Genomic DNA, 17,970 nt, shown 5'->3' on the forward strand with positions numbered 1-17,970 from the left:
TTTCCAATAACTTACTGCTTTAACAAACTTTTTTTTTTTTTGCCTCATGGTCGGTAAAGGCAAAAAAAAAAAAAAAAAAAAAAAAAAGCCAAAAGCCAAAATAACCATACAATTAGACAGGATAAATGTACACTGGGAGAATGAAATGTCCACCAGATATAGAGAAGACTATATTAGAGTGGGGTCTGGAAAGACGAATAGGCATTCACCAAGTGAATACCCAAGACCAAACAGCCACTTAAGTTTTACTTTTCACTAGATAAGTCAGTGAGCAAGCTGTGAGTCAGTCTGGAAACAGGAGGTGAGACTATACAACAGACTCGGGGGAAGATCCGAGTGATGGGGAACCACAGTGGCCAGTCTATACGCCTGCAGAGTGGGAAAGAACCAAGGGCAGTTTTATTTGAAATTGACAGTCTGAACTGGGTTAAGGAATGGTGTTGACAGGGGTGGAACTGGGACAGATCGGGGTTTGGTGAAAGTCAGTAACCCTGAAACATCTACTGTAGGCCAAGCACAACCATCCCCATACACAGAGAGGTCTGGATGATAGACAGAGTCTCACACACCTCCTGCTGCACATGGATGGAGGTTCAGAACAAGGGAAGTAATGTAACCTGGGTCAGTCCACAGGTTGTGATGGTGAGAAAGATGACTAATAATGCTGCCAGCCTTACACTCTTCCCCAGGTCAAAATAACATAACCACTTTGAAGATGAAGTCTACTCTGGAATGGATAGCGTTCCACCAACAGAGGCTGCCAGGCAAGGAGGTGGAAGAGCTCAGCATACAAACTCGACTAACAAGTGTGACTGGATTGGGTCTAAGATGAGAACAAAAAAACAACATATCTGTGGCACACAAATTTCCTCATAGCTAGAAGATTCTAGAATTGAAACCCTTTAAAGAAATGTTATCATTTAAAAAAACTCAGTAAGAAAATGGAATCTTTTTATGTCTGGCATTGCATTAGCACCTGATGTAAATTGATTCCCAGTGTCATCCCACACTCTGAGTTTTTTCAGAATTCTACCTAATTTTGCATATTTTATCAATTAACTGGATTCTTTCTCAATGCCTCTTTTCTTCTTTCTCATATCCATACCCTTCCTTTCTTTTTCATCCTTCTTTCTTTTCTCATTTTATCAATGTCCTCCTTCCCTTCCCCAGCCTTTTCTTTTTTCTTTTCTCTTTTCCTCTCTACTTTCCTTATTTTAATCCCTTCTTCCAATTCAATTTAGTGTACTGTCATTGGGGCTTAATGTTCTCAGCCTCTTCTATATTATTTCTCACACATTTTTCTCTTTTGTCAGAGATCATTAGTAACAATTTTTAAGCAAATGCTGATGTACAGTTTGCTCTTTTTTTTTTTATTGTAAACAAATGGGATACATGTTGTTTCTCTGTTTGTACATGGCGTAAAGGCATACCATTTGTGTAATCATAAATTTACATAGAGCAATGTTGTTTCATTCATTCTGTTATTTTTTTCCCTTCCCCCCACCCCTCCCACCCCTCTTTACCCTCTATACAGTAGTTCCTTCCTCTATACTTGCCCCCCTCCCTAACCCTAACTCTAACCCTTCCCTCCCCCCCATTATGTGTCAACCTCCACTTATTAGCGATATCATTCGTCCTTTGGCTTTTTGAGATTGGCTTATCTCACTCAGCATGATACTCTCCAATTTCATCCATTTGCCTGCAAATGTCATAATTTTATCATTCTTTATGGCTGAGTAATATTCCATAGTATATATATACCACAGTTTCTTTATCCACTCATCAATTGAAGGGCATCTACAGTCCACAGTCTGGCTATTGTGAATTGAGCAGCTATGAACATTGATGTGGCTGTATTTCTGTAGTATGCAGATTTTAAGTCCTTTGGGTATAGGCCAAGGAGTGGGATAGCTGGGTCAAATGGTGGTTCCATTCCAAGTTTTCTAAGGAATCTCCACACTGCTTTCCATAGCGGCTGCACTAATTTGCAGCCTCACCAGCAGTGTATGAGTGTACCTTTCTCCCCACATCCTCGCCAACACCTGTTGTTGCTCGTATTCTTGATAATCGCCATTCTAATTGGGGTGAGATGGAACCTTAGGGTGGTTTTGATTTGCATTTCTCTTATTACTAGAGATGTTGAACATTTTTCCATATGTTTGTTGATTGCTTGTAGATCTTCTTCTGTGAAGTGTCTATTCATTTCCTTAGCCCATTTGTTGACTGGACTGTTTGAATTCTTGGAGTAGAGTTTTTTGAGTTCTTTATAGATTCTGGAGATTAGTGCTCTATCTGAAGTATGATTGGCAAAGATATTCTCCCACTCTGTAGGCTCTTTCTTCGCATTGCTGATAGTTTCCTTTGCTGAGAGAAAGCTTTTTAGTTTGAATCTATCCCAGTGGTTGATTCTAGCTTTTATTTCTTGTGCTATGGGAGTCCTGTTAAGGAAGTCTGGTCCTAGACCAACAAGATGAAGATTTGGACCTACTTTTTCTTCTATAATCTGCAGGGTCTCTGGTCTGATTCCGAGGTCCTTAATCCATTTTGAGTTTAGTTTCGTGCATGGTGAGAGATATGGGTTTAGTTTCATTCTGTTGCATATGGATTTCCAATTCTCCCAGCACCATTTGTTGAAGAGGCTATCTTTTCTCCATTGCATATTTTTGGCCCCTTTGTCTAGTATGAGAAAATTGTATTTATTTGGGTTTGTGTCCGTGTCCTCTATTCTGTACCATTGATCTACCTTTCTATTTTGGTACCAATACCATGCCGTTTTTGTTACTATTGCTTTGTAGTAGAGTTGAAGATCTGGTATTGCAATACCCCCTGTTTCACTCTTCCTGCTAAGGATTGCTTTAGCTATTCTGGGTTTCTTATTCTTCCAGATGAATTTCATAATTGCCTGCTCTATTTCTGTAAGGTACGTCATTGGGATTTTAATTGGAATTGCATTGAATTTGTATAGCACTTTAGGTAGTATGGCCATTTTGACAATATTAATTCTTCCTATCCAAGAACATGGAAGATCTTTCCATCTTCTAAGGTGTTCTTTAATTTCTTTCTTTAGTGTTGTATAGTTCTCATTGTAGAGGTCTTTCACCTCTTTTGTGAGATTGATTCCCAAGTATTTTATTTTTTTCGAGGCTATTGTGAATGGGGTAGTTTTCCTAATTTCTCTTTCTGAAGATTCATCACTTATGTATAAAAATGCGTTGGATTTATGGGCATTGATCTTGTAACCTGCTACTTTACTGAAATCACTTATGAGTTCTAAGAGTTTTCTGGTGGAATTTCCAGGTTCCTCTAAATATATAATCATGTCATCAGCGAACAGGGATAGTTTGAGTTCTTCTTTCCCAATTCGTATCCCTTTAATTTCTTTGGTTTGTCTAATTGCTCTGGCCAGAGTCTCAAGAACGATGTTGAATAGAAGTGGTGAAAGAGGGCATCCCTGCCTTGTTCCAGTTTTTAGGGGGAATGCTTTCAGCTTTTCACCATTTAGAATGATATTAGCCATGGGCTTAGCATAAATGGCCTTTACAATATTAAGGAATGTTCCCACTATCCCTATTTTTTCTAGTGTTTTGAGCATGAAGGGGTGCTGTATTTTATCAAATGCTTTTTCTGCGTCTATTGAAATAATCATGTGATTCTTGACTTTAAGTCTATTAATATGGTGAATTACGTTTATTGATTTCCTGATGTTGAACCAACCTTGCATCCCTGGGATGAAACCCACTTGATCATGGTGCACTATCTTTTTAATATGTTTTTGTATGCGATTTGCTAAAATTTTGTTGAGAATTTTTGCGTCGATGTTCATTAAGGATATTGGTCTGAAATTTTCTTTCCTTGATGAGTCTCTGTCTGGTTTAGGTATCAGTGTGATATTGGCTTCATAGAATGAGTTTGGGAGGGTTCCCTCCTCTTCTATTTTATGGAATACTTTGAGAAGTATTGGAATGAGCTCTTCCTTAAAGGTTTTGTAGAACTCGGCTGAGAACCCATCTGGTCCTGGACTTTTCTTTGTTGGTAGGCTTTTGATGACTTCTTCTATTTCAGTACTTGAAATTGGTCTATTTAAATTGTTTATGTCCTCCTCATTCAGTTTAGGCAATTCATATGTCTCTAGAAACCTGTTGATGTCTTCGAAATTTTCTATTTTGTTGGAGTATAGATTTTCAAAATGGCTTCTAATTATGTTTTGTATTTCCATCCTGTCTGTAGTGATATTTCCTTGTTCATTCCGAATTTTAGTGATTTGGGTTTTCTCTCATCTTCTCTTTGTTAGTGTGGCTAAAGGTTTATCAATTTTGTTTATTTTTTCGAAGAACCAACTATTTATTTTGTCAATTTTTTGTATTGTTTCTTTTGTTTCAATTTCATTGATTTCAGCTCTGAGTTTAACTATTTCCTGTCTTCTACTACTTTTGGTGCTGTTCTGTTCTTCTTTTTCTAAGGCTTTGAGCTGTAGTGTTAGGTTGTTTATTTGTTGAGTTTTACTTCTTTTATTAAATGCGCTCCATGAAATAAATTTCCCTCTAAGTAGTGCTTTCATAGTGTCCCAGAGGTTTTGATATGATGTTTCTTTGTTCTCATTTACCTCTAAGAATTTTTTAATTTCCTTCCTAATATCTTCTGTTATCCATTCATCATATAATAGCATATTGTTTAATCTCCAGATGTTGGAATAGTTTCTGTGTTTTACTCTTTCATTTATTTCTAACTTCAATCCATTATGATCTGATAGAATACATGCTAGTGTCTCTATCTTCTTGTATTTGCTAACATTAGCTTTGTGGCATAATATATGGTCTATTTTAGAGAAGGATCCATGTGCTGCTGAGAAGAAAGTGTATTCACTCTTGGTTGGATGGAATATTCTATAAATGTCCGTTAAGTCTAAATTATTGATTGTGTTGTTGAGATCTATGGTTTCTTTGCTCAATTTTTGTCTGGAAGATCTGTCCAGTGGTGAGAGCGGCGTGTTAAAATCACCTAGTATTATTGTGTTGTGGTCTATTTGGTTTCTGAAATTGAGAAGGATTTGTTTGACATACATAGATGAGCCACTGTTTGGGGCATAGATGTTTATGATTGTTATATCTTGCTGATTTATGCTTCCCTTAAGCAGTATGAAATGACCTTCTTTATCCCTTCTGACTAACTTTGGCTTGAAGTCCACATTATCGGAAATGAGGATGGATACTCCAGCTTTTTTGCTGAGTCCATGTGCATGGTATGTTTTTCCCCATCCTTTCACCTTTAATCTATGGGTATCTTTTTCTATGAGGTGAGTCTCTTGCAGGCAACATATTGTTGGATCTTTCTTTTTAATCCAGTCTGCCAGTCTATGTCTTTTGATTGATGAATTCAGGCCATTAACGTTCAGGGTTATTATAGAGAAATGATTTGGTTTCCCGGTCATTTGGTTCATTTTTAAAATTTTGTTTATTTATTTGTTTGACACAACTTGTTTCCTCCTTTATTTGACAATTCCTTTAGGATAATTCCTCCCTTTGCTGATTTGCTTCTTTGTTTTTCATCTCTTCCTCATGGAATATTTTGTTGAGAATGTTCTGTAATGCTGGCTTTCTTTTTGTAAATTCTTTTAGCTTTTGTTTATCATGGAAGGATTTTATTTCATTGTCAAATTTGAAGGTAAGTTTTGCTGGGTATAAGATTCTTGGTTGGCATCCATTTTCTTTCAGGGCTTGAAAAATGTTGTTCCAGGACCTTCTAGCTTTTAGGGTCTGGATTGAAAAATCTGCTGATATGCGTATTGGTTTCCCCCTGAATGTAATTTGGTTCTTTTCTCTCACAGCCTTTAAAATTCTGTCTTTATTTTGTATGTTAGGTATTTTCATTATAATGTGCCTTGGTGTGGGTCTGTTGTAATTTTGTGTATTTGGAGTCCTGTAAGCCTCTTGAACTTGATTTTCCATTTCATTCTTCAGATTTGGGAAATTTTCTGATATTATTTCATTGAATAGGTTGTTCATTCCTTTGGCTTGTTTCTCTAGGCCTTCCTCAATCCCAATAATTCTTAAATTTGGCCTTTTCATGATATCCCATAGTTCTTGTAGATTCTGTTCATGATTTCTTACCATCTTCTCTGTTTGTTCAGCTTTGTTTTCAAGGTTAAATATTTTGTCTTCAATGTCTGAGGTTCTGTCTTCCAGGTGTTCTATCCTATTGGATATGCTTTCTATGGAGTTCTTAATTTGGTTTATTGTTTCCTTCATGTCAAGGATTTCTGTTTGGTTTTTTTTCAATATCTCTAACTCTTTATTGAAATGATCTTTTGCTTCCTGTATTTGCTCTTTTAACTGTCGATTGGTGCGATCATTCAATGCTTGCATTTGCTCTTTCATCTCATCATTCAATGCTTGCATTTGCTCTTTCATCTCCTCGTTTGCTTCTCTGATCATTTTAATTATGTACATTCTGAACTCCTTTTCTGTCATTTCTTCTGCCATGCTGTCATTGGGTTTTATTGATGTAACATCTAGATTTGTTTGCAGCATTTTCTTTCCTTGTTTTCTCATGTTGTTCAGATATCAGTGGACCGCTGAGATATTGCAGATTTCCTCTGTTGATTTACAATGACCCTGAAGATTTCTATATATATCCCCTCTTAGCCTTCAGTAGGCTGAAGTCTTGGAGGAGGTTGATAATGCGGTGCTCCACAAGGAAGCTGCCTCTCTAGGAGTGGTGGCCTTCAGGTGGGGTATATTCCCTGCTAGTGGGCAGAGGTGCCTCCACTTGTTGACCAATGGTCATCCAAAGGGGACCTAGGCTGTGGGCTGAGGCAAGGCCTGTTTGGGCCTGAGCCTCTGGTTTTACCGTCCTTGTGGGAAACCTCACCCAGCAGGGAAGACTCACCCGGTGGGGAGGTCTCGCTGGTCAGTTTCCTCCTAGAGGTTCCCCTCAATTTACATCTACTGCCTGGGCTGGGCTGCCTTCCTCTGCAAAGTTTCCAGGGGCCCGGCCCTACCTCCTGGGCCTGGGAGCCTCACCCTTCGCAGATGAATCTCCTTAGACTGCCCCTCCTCAGAGAATTTGCCCATAGGCCTGGAACCTTCGCTCCGCCCTAAGCCTGTCTCTGTGCGGCTCTTCCACCCAGAAGCCTCCTAGATCCTGGGACCCTGTTCTGCACCTAATCGCCTGGCTGCGTGGCCCCTCCTCTGAGCAGCCACCTGTGGCCCCGAACAATCGCTCTGAGTCCCAGAGACCCGCCACAGGCCTCTTCCTCCAGACAGCCACCCAGTATGCCGGTGCGGTCACTAGGAGTCCAAGAAACTCACTTCGTGCCTCCTCCTCCCACCAACCACCCGTAGCCCGGGGCAATCAATCACTCCGAGTCGAAGTGACCCTGCCCGTTCCTCCTCCTTCTCCAGATAACCCCCCGGGTGTTCAGGAGCAGTCCCTCTGAGTGGCTCTGAATCCACGTGACCCGCTGCACGGGTCCTCTGGGCAACCGCCCGGAGCTCTGGTGTGGTCCCTCAAGACCAAGCGTCCCACCACGCTTCTCCTCCAGGCAGCCCCCCTGTGTTCAGGAGCTGTCACTTTAAGACCAAACCACTCACCACTTGCCTTCTCCTCTGAGCAGCCGCCTGGAGCGCTAATGCAGTCACTGCGAGTCCAAAGGACCAGCCGCGCTCCTTCTCCTCCTTCTCCTACTCCTCCGGGCAGGCCCCGGGGTTCAGAAGTGGTCAGGGTCCAAACAGCTCGCCACGCAGCCCCTTCTCTGGCAACCGCCTGTAGTTCCCGTATAGTCACCCGAATCCAAGCGGCTGCTCCTCTTCCTCCTTGTCCTCAGGGCAGGCCCCGGTGTTCAGAAGCGTCGTTCTGATTCCAAACAGCTCGCCGCGCGGCTTCTCCTCTGGCAACCGCCTGCAGCTCTGGAGCAGTCTCTCCGAATCCAAGTGGCCACGCTCCTCTCCTCCTCCTCAGGGCAGGCCCCGGTGTCCTGAGTCCACACAGTTCTCCCCGCCACTCCTCCCCCGGGCAGCCGCCGGAGCCCCAGTGGCTGCTCCGAGTCCCAGCGCTGTGCCAAGCGGCCTCCTCTATGGCGCTCCAGCGGGGGGAGGGGCGTCTCGCCGGCAGTTCTACTTCACAAAGTTTCCTGCGTTCCGGGACCCCCGTCCCATCCGGGATGCCCCCCCAGGGGGTGAGAGTCACCCGGCTACTTTGAGTTGGTCCCAAGCGTCTCAATATCTCCTCTCTTGAATCCTGAGTTCTGGAGCAACACGTAATGCAGCCACCCTCTAGGCCGCCATCTTGAAAACCTCCCAGTTTGCTCTTAAATTGCTCTTTTTACTGGCAGTTACTCTTTCCTCTCACTGTGGCATTATTGGTTAAATTTAATACTTTTACTCTGATCAGATGTGCTGAGGCTAGGATGTATCTCCTGCCCAGAGATAACTACTCACTAAACAACCCTCACATAAAAGAGATAGAAAAATCCATCTCAACAGATGTGCAAATAATATAGGACCTCAGAAACATGCCAACTAGATGCCTCTAGAAATTTATAACTCTTCAATAACAGACTCCAGAGACAATGAAGTAGATGAAATCCTGGAAAAAGAGTTTAAAATTTATTGCTAGCATAAATCTTTTATTCTTAATATTTGTAATTCTAAATAAATTTATCTATGGAAATTAAAAAAGTTTATTGCTAAAATTATTAATAAATTAAAAATATAGAAAATTAATTAAGGGAGAAAATATAAGATGAGGAAAAGCATTTCAACAAAGAGAAATTCTGAAAAAGAACCAAACAGAAGTCCTGGAAATAAACGACTCAATAAGTCAAATAAAAATTCAAATTAAAAGTCTCATCAATAGATTAAAGTAGAATTTAGAATCTCAGAGCCTGAAGACAAGGTGGCCAGCCTTGAATATTCAGGCAGTGTTATGGTTGAGATATTAGACATCCCCCAAAAGCTCACGTGTGAGACAATGCAGGAAGGTTTAAAGGTGAAATGATTGAGTCATTGGGGCATTAACATAATTAGTGAATTAATCTCCTGATAGGGATCAACTGAATAGTGATTATGGGTAGGTAGGGTATGACTGGAGAAGGTGGGTCAGTGGAAACATGCCCTTCAGGTTTATATTTTATATGTGAGAGGAACTCTCTGTCTCTGATTTCTGGTGCCATGTTCCAGCTACTTTTCTCTGCCACACACTTCCACCATGATGTTTGCCTCATTTTGGGCCCTGAGAAATGAAATTGACCATCTTTGGATAGAGACCTCTGAAACCATGACCCTCAAATAAACTTTTCTTCTTCTAGAATTGTTCTCATCAGGTCCTTTGTTCATAACAGTGAAAAAGCTGACTTAAAACAGACAGTGTTAGAGAAAAATTTGAGAAACTATGATCAGAATATTCAAGAACCCTTGGACAACATTGAAAGGAAAAAAACTTATGTATCATTGACATCATGGAAGAAACAGAAAATGCAGGCATTGCTTATCTTTTAGTAAAACAATAGCAGAAGTTTCCAAACCTTGGAAATGAGGTGAAAATCCTAATATAGGAGGCATTTAGATCTCCAAAGAGATGACATCAAAAAAGAATCTTTCCACAACACATTGTAATTAAATTGTCAAATATAAAGAATGAGGATAGGATTTTCAAAGCCTCAAGAGAGAAAGGTCAGGTCACATTTAAAAGGCAACCAATCAGAGTAACATATTATTTCTCAATAGAAACCCCAAAGTCCAGAAGGGCTTGGAATAATGAATTTCATTAGAAGAGTAGTTAAGCATATAATAATTTGGATCAAATTTAACATTAGAAATAAATAAAAGTGGCAGTAAATAAAAAATCATCTCTCTGTAATGACATTTAGTATAAAAGGTCTCAACTCTGCAATTAAACACAGGAGAGGTGCAGTCAGGCTGGAGACCAGCAGGTGATCAAGCATTAGGTGGACAGTCAGAGATACAGGTAGCTGAGAGACAGGTAGATTAAAAGCAGGTAGAGAGCCTGGAGGAAGGTGAGAGATGGAAGGGCAGACAGGAGGCAGGAGGAAGGACAGCCTTCAGATGGGAAGAAGGGCAGCTGAGCAGATAGAAGGCAAGATGTGGGCAGACAGGTGGTGACAGCAGCAGGTGACAAGACAGAATTGCTGGCAGCAAGCCCACAGAACTGTCTTTATCCCCACAAGGATTATTGAAGCTTCCTCAGATGCAGGTGGATCCCATACTTGGACCTCAATACAACTTGAGAGATGAGAAAGTTGATCCTGGTAGGAACTGGCAGCAGACCAAAGTGGAGCAGGGTCACAGCCACCTTCAGCTCATTCACGGCAAATTGTTTGCCAATGCAGTTCCTAGGCCAGGAAGGACCAATGGCAGGATAAGTGACCTCAGGCCCTATTCTGAGTTGGGCAGGCACCGGCCCCTGAGCCCCACCCAGAGCTGGGCATTCAGGGTCCTCATTGATGGGGCCTGCCTTACCCTTCCTTATAGGTCACACACATATCTAACCTAAACCTTAGCTCACACTCTCCTGACCTTTGATAAAGACTACCACAGTTTCAGCACAAGCCCTGACCCTAATTCTAGTCTTGGAGGAATGAAATCTCTGTTAGGTTAGTACCAGAAATCTAAGGGACAGGGTCCAATGACATGAAGATTTGGAGTTAATCCTCGGTGCCTTCACTCCCTTCACTCAGTTTCTGATTTCTCACTGTGGAGGCCATTGGTTATTGTCATGGAGAGGGTGAACCACATTCCCATCTCACCATTAGAAAGACATACAAGGACTCAGTTTATCAGAAAAAGAATAGGATGGGTAAGAAAGGGACATTAGAAGGGCATGGGAAAAGCTTTGTGGACAGAAGGATAGTGTTGTGGTTTGGATGTGAGGTGTCTCCCAGAAGCTCACTTGTGAGACTATATGCGAGGTTCAGAGGGGAAATGATTGGGTTGTGAGAGCCTTAACCCAATCAGTGAATTAATCACCTGATGGGATTGAGTAGTAACTGAAGGCAGATGGGGCATTGGGGGCATGACTTTGGGGTATATATTGGTATCTGGCAAGTGGAGATGACTCTCTCTGCTTTCTGATTATCATGTGAACCATGTCCCTCTGCAACCCTCTTCTGCCATGATGTTCTGCCTCCCCTCAAGCACTGAGGAATGAAGCCAGCCTTCTATGGATTAAGACCTCTGAAACTGTGAGCCCTCAAATAAACTTTCCTACTCTACAGTTGTTCTGGACAGATCTTTTAGTCACAACAGCTAAAGAACTGATTAAAACAGATAGGGATCCTGGAAGTCACCTTCCCTCACCTTTCAGTTGCTCCTTTGGCCTCCTAGTCAGTGGTCAGACTCCTGCCTCCTCTCACTCCTTCAGTTCAATAGCATCTGTAATTTTCTAATGTGACTCCACAAATGTCCATTCTTGCCAACTTCAGTTCCCTCACCTGGACTTCTCTGGTGTCCCTGACTCCCCTCCTCCACACTAAACCTGCCCTGCCCTCCATCACGTAGAACGGTGTCTAAATGCCTTAGCTCCCTGCATGCCCTCTGTGGGCTACTGCCTTGACTGCCTCTTACCTGCAGTCCAGCTCCACTTCAAAGCTCAGCTCAAGCTGTTGAGGTCACTGAAGATGTCCTCTCTTTACCTCTGCCTTTGTATCTTCAAGAATCAGGCCAATGATCAGATAGTCTTCTAGGCCCCATGAGTGTTTTATTCAAGAACATACTGTAGTCCAGGGATTTGGAGAGTGCCATGGGCATAGAATATTCTACAAACTGGTTGTTAAAATTATTGAGCCAGTGAAAGAATGAAGGAATGATGTCTGTTTAAATATAGGTATCTGATTCTGCACACCCTACTTTGTCTGTGACTCTAAGCTCTTGGAGGCAGGAACAGTATCTTTTATCTATTTATATCACATAGCATAGGATTGATATGCAATAATGTTCTGTCTCACCAAAGGTCTAAAGTGATGGGATCAAGTGATTATGAATTGAAATATCTGAAACCATGAGTCCAAATAAATATTTTCTCCTTTAAGCTGATTTTCTCAGTTATTTTGTGACAGCAATGAAAAACTGACTAATATACACATATTTAGAATTGTAAGAAACTGCTTGTTGTATGGTTGAAGCCATATATGTGAAAACTGAGGAAGCTAGGGATGCTCAGCATGAAGAGGAGACTCAGGAAAGACCAACCACAGTCTCCAAGCACAAGGCTGCCCTGACAGGTGACAGTCTCGCACAGGGAAGGAGTGTGTAACAAAGCAGAATAACAGCAGGACCAGCTTCTTGTGAGGGAATGAGCTTTCTTTCACAGGGATGAGCCTAGCCAGCCCAAGAGGTTATCTGGGTGTTCCTCAAAAACCTTATGTTTGTTCCATAGAGGCTTTGTCCTGCGGCTGTGCTGGCCAGTCTCTGTGGGCTAAAACCTGTCTGCCCTCCAACTCCACTTCCTCCTGCTTCCTACCTCGTGCCCAAGGAGGGCAAGGATTGGAACTGATGGAGGGCTTTGAGCAGCCACTGCCTGTAACATTTAATGCTGAATTTCCTTGAACAGCAGTAGAAGCAGGCCCAGCATAAAGGCCACTTGGAGGAATCCAGAGATACGTCTTGAGAGTTTGGTGGGATTCAGTGCAGAGATGCTCACAGTGCAGCAGTTTTTAGACGACTAACTGTCCCTCAGTATCACTGAGCCCTCTAAGTGCCCCGCCGTGGTCCTAGGAGGATCACCCTTACCACCCGTGGGAGAGAAGAGGGTGAGAGCAGAACTTGATCTGAGTCCAGAGTTTGTTACTCTGAAAGGTTTACCTCGGGAAACGGGGAAGTCAAAGTCTTTTCAACTGACAGAGGCAAGGACCGTGAAAACACTCACCTTCCCTTCTCCATATTGCTTACTAATATTTGTTAGGTACCAATTATGTGATAGTCAATATCTTAGTGGTGGGGTAGAGCTACTAAAATAACAGACACGAGCCCAGACTTCAAGAAATTCATAGTGTAATTCATCAGATGTTCAGTCCATGATTGCTTGTTCTCTTGACATAATTTTAGTGATGAAAAAATTTTCTCAAGAGGTAAATTGAGTTGCTCCGAGGAAAATAGCTATTGAAAGTAGGTGGCAAGATTAGAATCCTTTCCTACTGGACTCCCAAACAGCTTGCCCTATTCACTGTACACTTGTGACTGTGGAGCACTGAGTTGGATTCAGGAGGTTCCGACCTTATTCCATCTGTAGCCATCCACTTACCCTTTCTGAGTATGGTGTCTTCTTTTGCAGAGTGGGATAATAATCCCCTTTGAATTACCCCACAGAACACCTCATTCTTTCTCTCAACAAAGTCAACAAATGTTTCCTGATCTCTCAGTAAAGTGGATAAATGCAGCAAATGACATCAGTATAGTAAAATATGATGAATCTATGCTGCAGGAAGAAGAAAATTAAAATGCTAGGATGTTAAAGGAGGAATAATTTACCTGGCTGGAGGATGCACTATAGAGGGTCAGGAGGATATGCTCATCTTCAAGAATCTCACTCTCACAATTTCATGATTCCTTATGGTCAAATCCCACATGCCGAATTCAGAACGTAAAACACAAAAGATATTTGAGGAGCTGCAAGTTGTCTCCTGGCCTGACCCCTTACCTACCCAAATGCTTTCTCCAATCCCTCCTTCATTGTCTTATACTATGACAAGTGATATATTAGTCAACCCCTGGGGCCAGAACTCTGTTTGTTCTTATCTGAATCCTTAACTCTGTCAGAACCCCAGGCAGAGGAGCATGTGACTATTTATATTCCATTCCACTCAGCTTTGCTCTCATTTCGAGGTTATTTTCCATCCCAGCATTCTTCTTTAGAGTAGTGAGCACTCTATGTTAAGGGCAATGATCAAATCTTTACCAGATTTATTTCACAGCAATAATAAGAATAGAAAAAACAAAAACAACCCCCGCCCCAAACTTCAAACCATCTCATAGCATAGATGGGAAACTTAAGGAAGAAAGGGGATGACTGCTTGCTCAGGGTCAACCAATTGGTCAGAGGCACAGCCAGGATTCTAACCCAGGCAGTCTGGATCCAGAGACTTTGCTCTTGATCCTAGTGTGAAGGAGGCAATGATTAGCTGGAGGTGCAGTTGTACAGCATGCCCCAAACTTTGCAGTGAGCATTTCTTGTCCACCAAGTTTCATCCAGTGTTTTCAAGTAGCAGGAAGACCTAACAGATCAGCTGCTCCACTTAATGGCACAAATGCAAGACTCACTACCCAGCTCCTGTGAGAAGGCACAGGGTCAACCATGTGGCTAGATGCATGTAGTCATTTAAAATGATTCTTATGGAGAATATAGCAGTATATGACCAATGCTTACAAGAAAGTGACAAAAGTAGAATACAGAATTACATGTGAAGTGTGAGCTGATGTCTTAGAAACACTCAGGGTCAATCACTAATGAAAATCATGGAGGGCAAGGGATGGAACCATTTTCATCTTTAATATCCTCACCCTCACTTCTTTATGATTCCTGAAGGTCAAATCCAAAGTGCAGAATTCAGACTAAAACACCAAAAATATTTTAGAAAGAGTCCCTTGGAAGCCTGCTCTCCCAGGGGCTCCCACTTTGCTCTTGGTCTAATTTTGATCTCATGTCAATGTTTACTTAGAAGTAAAAATTTCCCCATCTTTCAGTATCCACCCCACAGCAAAGACTTATGGAAGGTTGTCACTGAGCAGCAGATGTCCTTCTCCTTCCCATAGCACGCAGAGACACTTATTGTGATGCTCCCAAAATATTTCTTGATTTGATGAATGAGTGAGAGAGGGAATGAATAAAACTTAGGACTGGTTTGATCATCATTGTAATCAGACAAGGTTCAGTTTGGATGCCTTATTTTATAGAAGTTTCTATTTCTTTTTTTTTAATACCATTGCAACCATTTTATTTCCTCTTTCTACATATATTCAAAATTCATAATAAATTAGTATTCATTCATTCATTTAGTCACAGGTTCAAACTAAATATTCCTGCATTCTTCCTGATCCAGTTTACAAGTGAAGGAAAGCAGAGAAGAGGTCATGGATCCTGAGGTGGCAGTTTGGAACAGGTTCTCCTGTGGGTAGGTTACTCCAGGCTCTTCTTCCTTTCAGAATTTTCATAAAGTTGAGTTTGATAGTGATGCCATTTTCCATTTCTCACTTATATTTAATCTGCTACAAAGGCAGATAAATGCCTTTGCCAGACATATGCCTTTGAAACCTGAATGCTTGCTCCTTTTCCTCCCTAAAGGAAGGCACAGAACTGTCATGTTTATTTTTTGACTGGGGATGCTCTGTACCTCCTCTTCTCCCTGGCATTATAGGCAAAGTTGAGTCTGAGAAAGTGAGAATCCTTCACCTCAGTACATTGCACAATGCTGGCATGCAGGAAGGCTTAAAAAATGTCTCCTCTGTATTTGCACAGTGTTTAGACTTTGCAAAACATATCTATGCCTCAGTTTACCAGATTTTAACTTATCTTATTTTACAATCAAAAGAACTAATGTCCAGAGATTTTAAACGGTATTTTTCAAAGTCACTAAAGAAGTGAGTGTCAGAGTTAGGAGCATCATTGTTGGGAATATTTGGGGTTCTGGACACCACAGAAGCCAAAATAAATACTTAGAGACTAATCAGTTCTGTGGGTAGGGTAAGAATTTTACTTCCACTTGCAGAAAGGTGCCCAGTGATCAAAATCAAAGCAGGTGCACCAAGCAGGCAGTCTGCTCAGCCTTCATCCCTGATGCAAAGATACTGGGTCATTGCCCATTGATTAGGGCTGACTTCATAATCTTTGGTAAGAAGGAAAGAGGGTACTTGAACACTACTCATTGGTTGCAATGACTTCACTATCTCCTATTGGGTTATTTAAATAAATATAAATCTTAGATGTCTCCACCTCCCTTTGTTCCCTTGGGACAGGAAAGTCCTCCTGGGTTGAATGCCTTTTGGCAGTTTATCTCTGTTGTCCCTTCTCACCTTCTTGTCAAGGGACTGTGAAGTTTTTAGCTGGTTGTAACTTTCCATTCTGCTCTCCCCTCCAGCTTCCTTCCTTACATCTCAAATAATTTACATTTAAAGCTAAATACTGTATTTTGAAATGGGCCACTGTGATTTCCTACTTCTCATATAATCTCAAAATTCAATCTCTGTTTTTCAAATACTTGCGTACCATTTATTTAGTTTAACACCAGCAACATGTTGGGCATGGAGACAAGGATTTGCATTTATTTTCTTTCTTCATTCTGCTGATATCCTGTCATGGAGTACACACCACCCTGCCCTGACATCGCCAACCTTATCTCAGGTGACTGTCTCATCACGGGACTTCTTTACGAAATATCGTGAGGTTTCCCACCCCAGAGCCTTTGTTCTTGTTGTCCCTCCTCCCACAATGTCCTTCCCATACTCTTCATACAGCCAGATTCTTATCATCCTTCTAGGCTCATCTCAAACGTCCTCTCCAACAAGAAGCTTTCTCCAGTTGTCCTCTCCAAGCAGGTCTTGCTCTGTTGACCTCTCTGGTAACACTGTCCTTGTTTCCTTCCTGAACTTTCTATTGTCTGTGATATTTACCCTTAATTGACTACTTGCCTATTTTCCCTCTTCTGCATAAAATGAAAGAGCAGGACCACAGCTTTATCATTCTCCTGAGATGGCTAGAATTGAGCCCTGCACATGTAGGTTCTAAATACAAAGGATGAGGGGTACTTTTAAACAAAAGGAGGGGTTATCTGGGTGGCTTATCTGTTGCACAATAAGCAGATATTACTCTTATTATGAAAAACCTCTCCAAGTTGAGAAAGAAGTTCTCCCTGAGTTAAGGAGCAGTTGGCACTGTTGAGTTAACCTAGGTGTGAGAAGAGGTGATTTGGACTTAGAGCAGTGACTGAGACTGGAGATGCCACTGTGGCAGAGCTGCTGAGGGTGTGCAGAAGGAGGGAGGGAAGCCCCAGGGCCTGCATGAGCCTCCTCCCTTCTCTGCCTGGAGACTTTGCACCTGGCTGGTGATACTGTGTTCCTGAGAGATCCTGGCCTTCTATCACCATATCCTATGCAGTAGATAGGGAGCCTGAACAAGAAAGTGTCCTGGGACCACCAGTTCCACTATGCCCACTGCTTTAGTCAGCTTTTTTCACTACTGTGACTAAAAGAACTGTCAAGAACAATGTTAAGGAGGATAAGTGGGGGGTACCACCTTTGGTTACCACTTAGTTAATCTTTATCAGGGGATTGATTCACTGATTGGGTTAAGGCTCTCATAACTCAATCATTTCACCTCTGAATTGTTTCACACATGAGCTTTTAGGGGACACCTCACATTCAAAACACAGCATTCTGTCCCTGGCCTTCCAAAACTCATGACCATAAACAATGCAAAATGCATTTAGTCCATTTCCAAGAGTTCCCATAAGTCTCAACAGTTCCAAGATTGTCCAAGAAAAGTTCAAGTCCTAAGTGTTCTCTGAAATTCAAGGCAGTCTCACAGTTTGAGCTCCTATAAACATCAAAAGCAATTTACAAGTATCCAATATACGAAGGTACAGAGGAAAGACAGTGGAATGTATTGGACTCAACTTACCAATGTTCATATATGAATACACCACAGTGAAACTCCACATCATGCACAACCACAAGAATGGGATCCTAATTAGAATAAGTTACATTTAATGTGTATATAGTATATAAAAAATATATTCTACTATTATGTACATCTAAAAAGAACAAGTAGATTCTGAAAATTAGTGCTCTATCTGAAGTATGAGTGGCAAAGACATTCTCCCACTCTGTAGGCTCTCTCTTCACATTACTGATAGTTTCCTTTGCCGAGAGAAAGCTATTTAGTTTGAATCTATCCCAGTTATTGATTCTTGCTTTTATTTCTTGGGCTATGGGAGTCCTGTTAAGGAAGTCTGATCCTAAGCCAACA

At 41.6% G+C, this 17,970-nt stretch overlaps 1 protein-coding gene across 1 annotated transcript in view; it reads left to right on the plus strand.

Annotated features, from left to right (window-relative positions):
- Positions 1-8,301: 8,301 nt before the first annotated feature.
- Positions 8,302-17,970, plus strand: part of CYP4X1 (cytochrome P450 family 4 subfamily X member 1) — a 238,861-nt gene continuing 229,192 nt past the window's right edge. Inside the window, exon 1 of the mRNA XM_079154690.1 lies at positions 8,302-15,121. The gene's annotated coding sequence lies outside the window, so the exon portion shown is untranslated. The remainder of the gene's footprint in view (positions 15,122-17,970) is intronic.

This window comes from Sciurus vulgaris (assembly GCF_902686455.1).
Source record: "Sciurus vulgaris genome assembly, chromosome: 1".
In the NCBI taxonomy this organism is placed as follows: domain Eukaryota; kingdom Metazoa; phylum Chordata; class Mammalia; order Rodentia; family Sciuridae; genus Sciurus; species Sciurus vulgaris.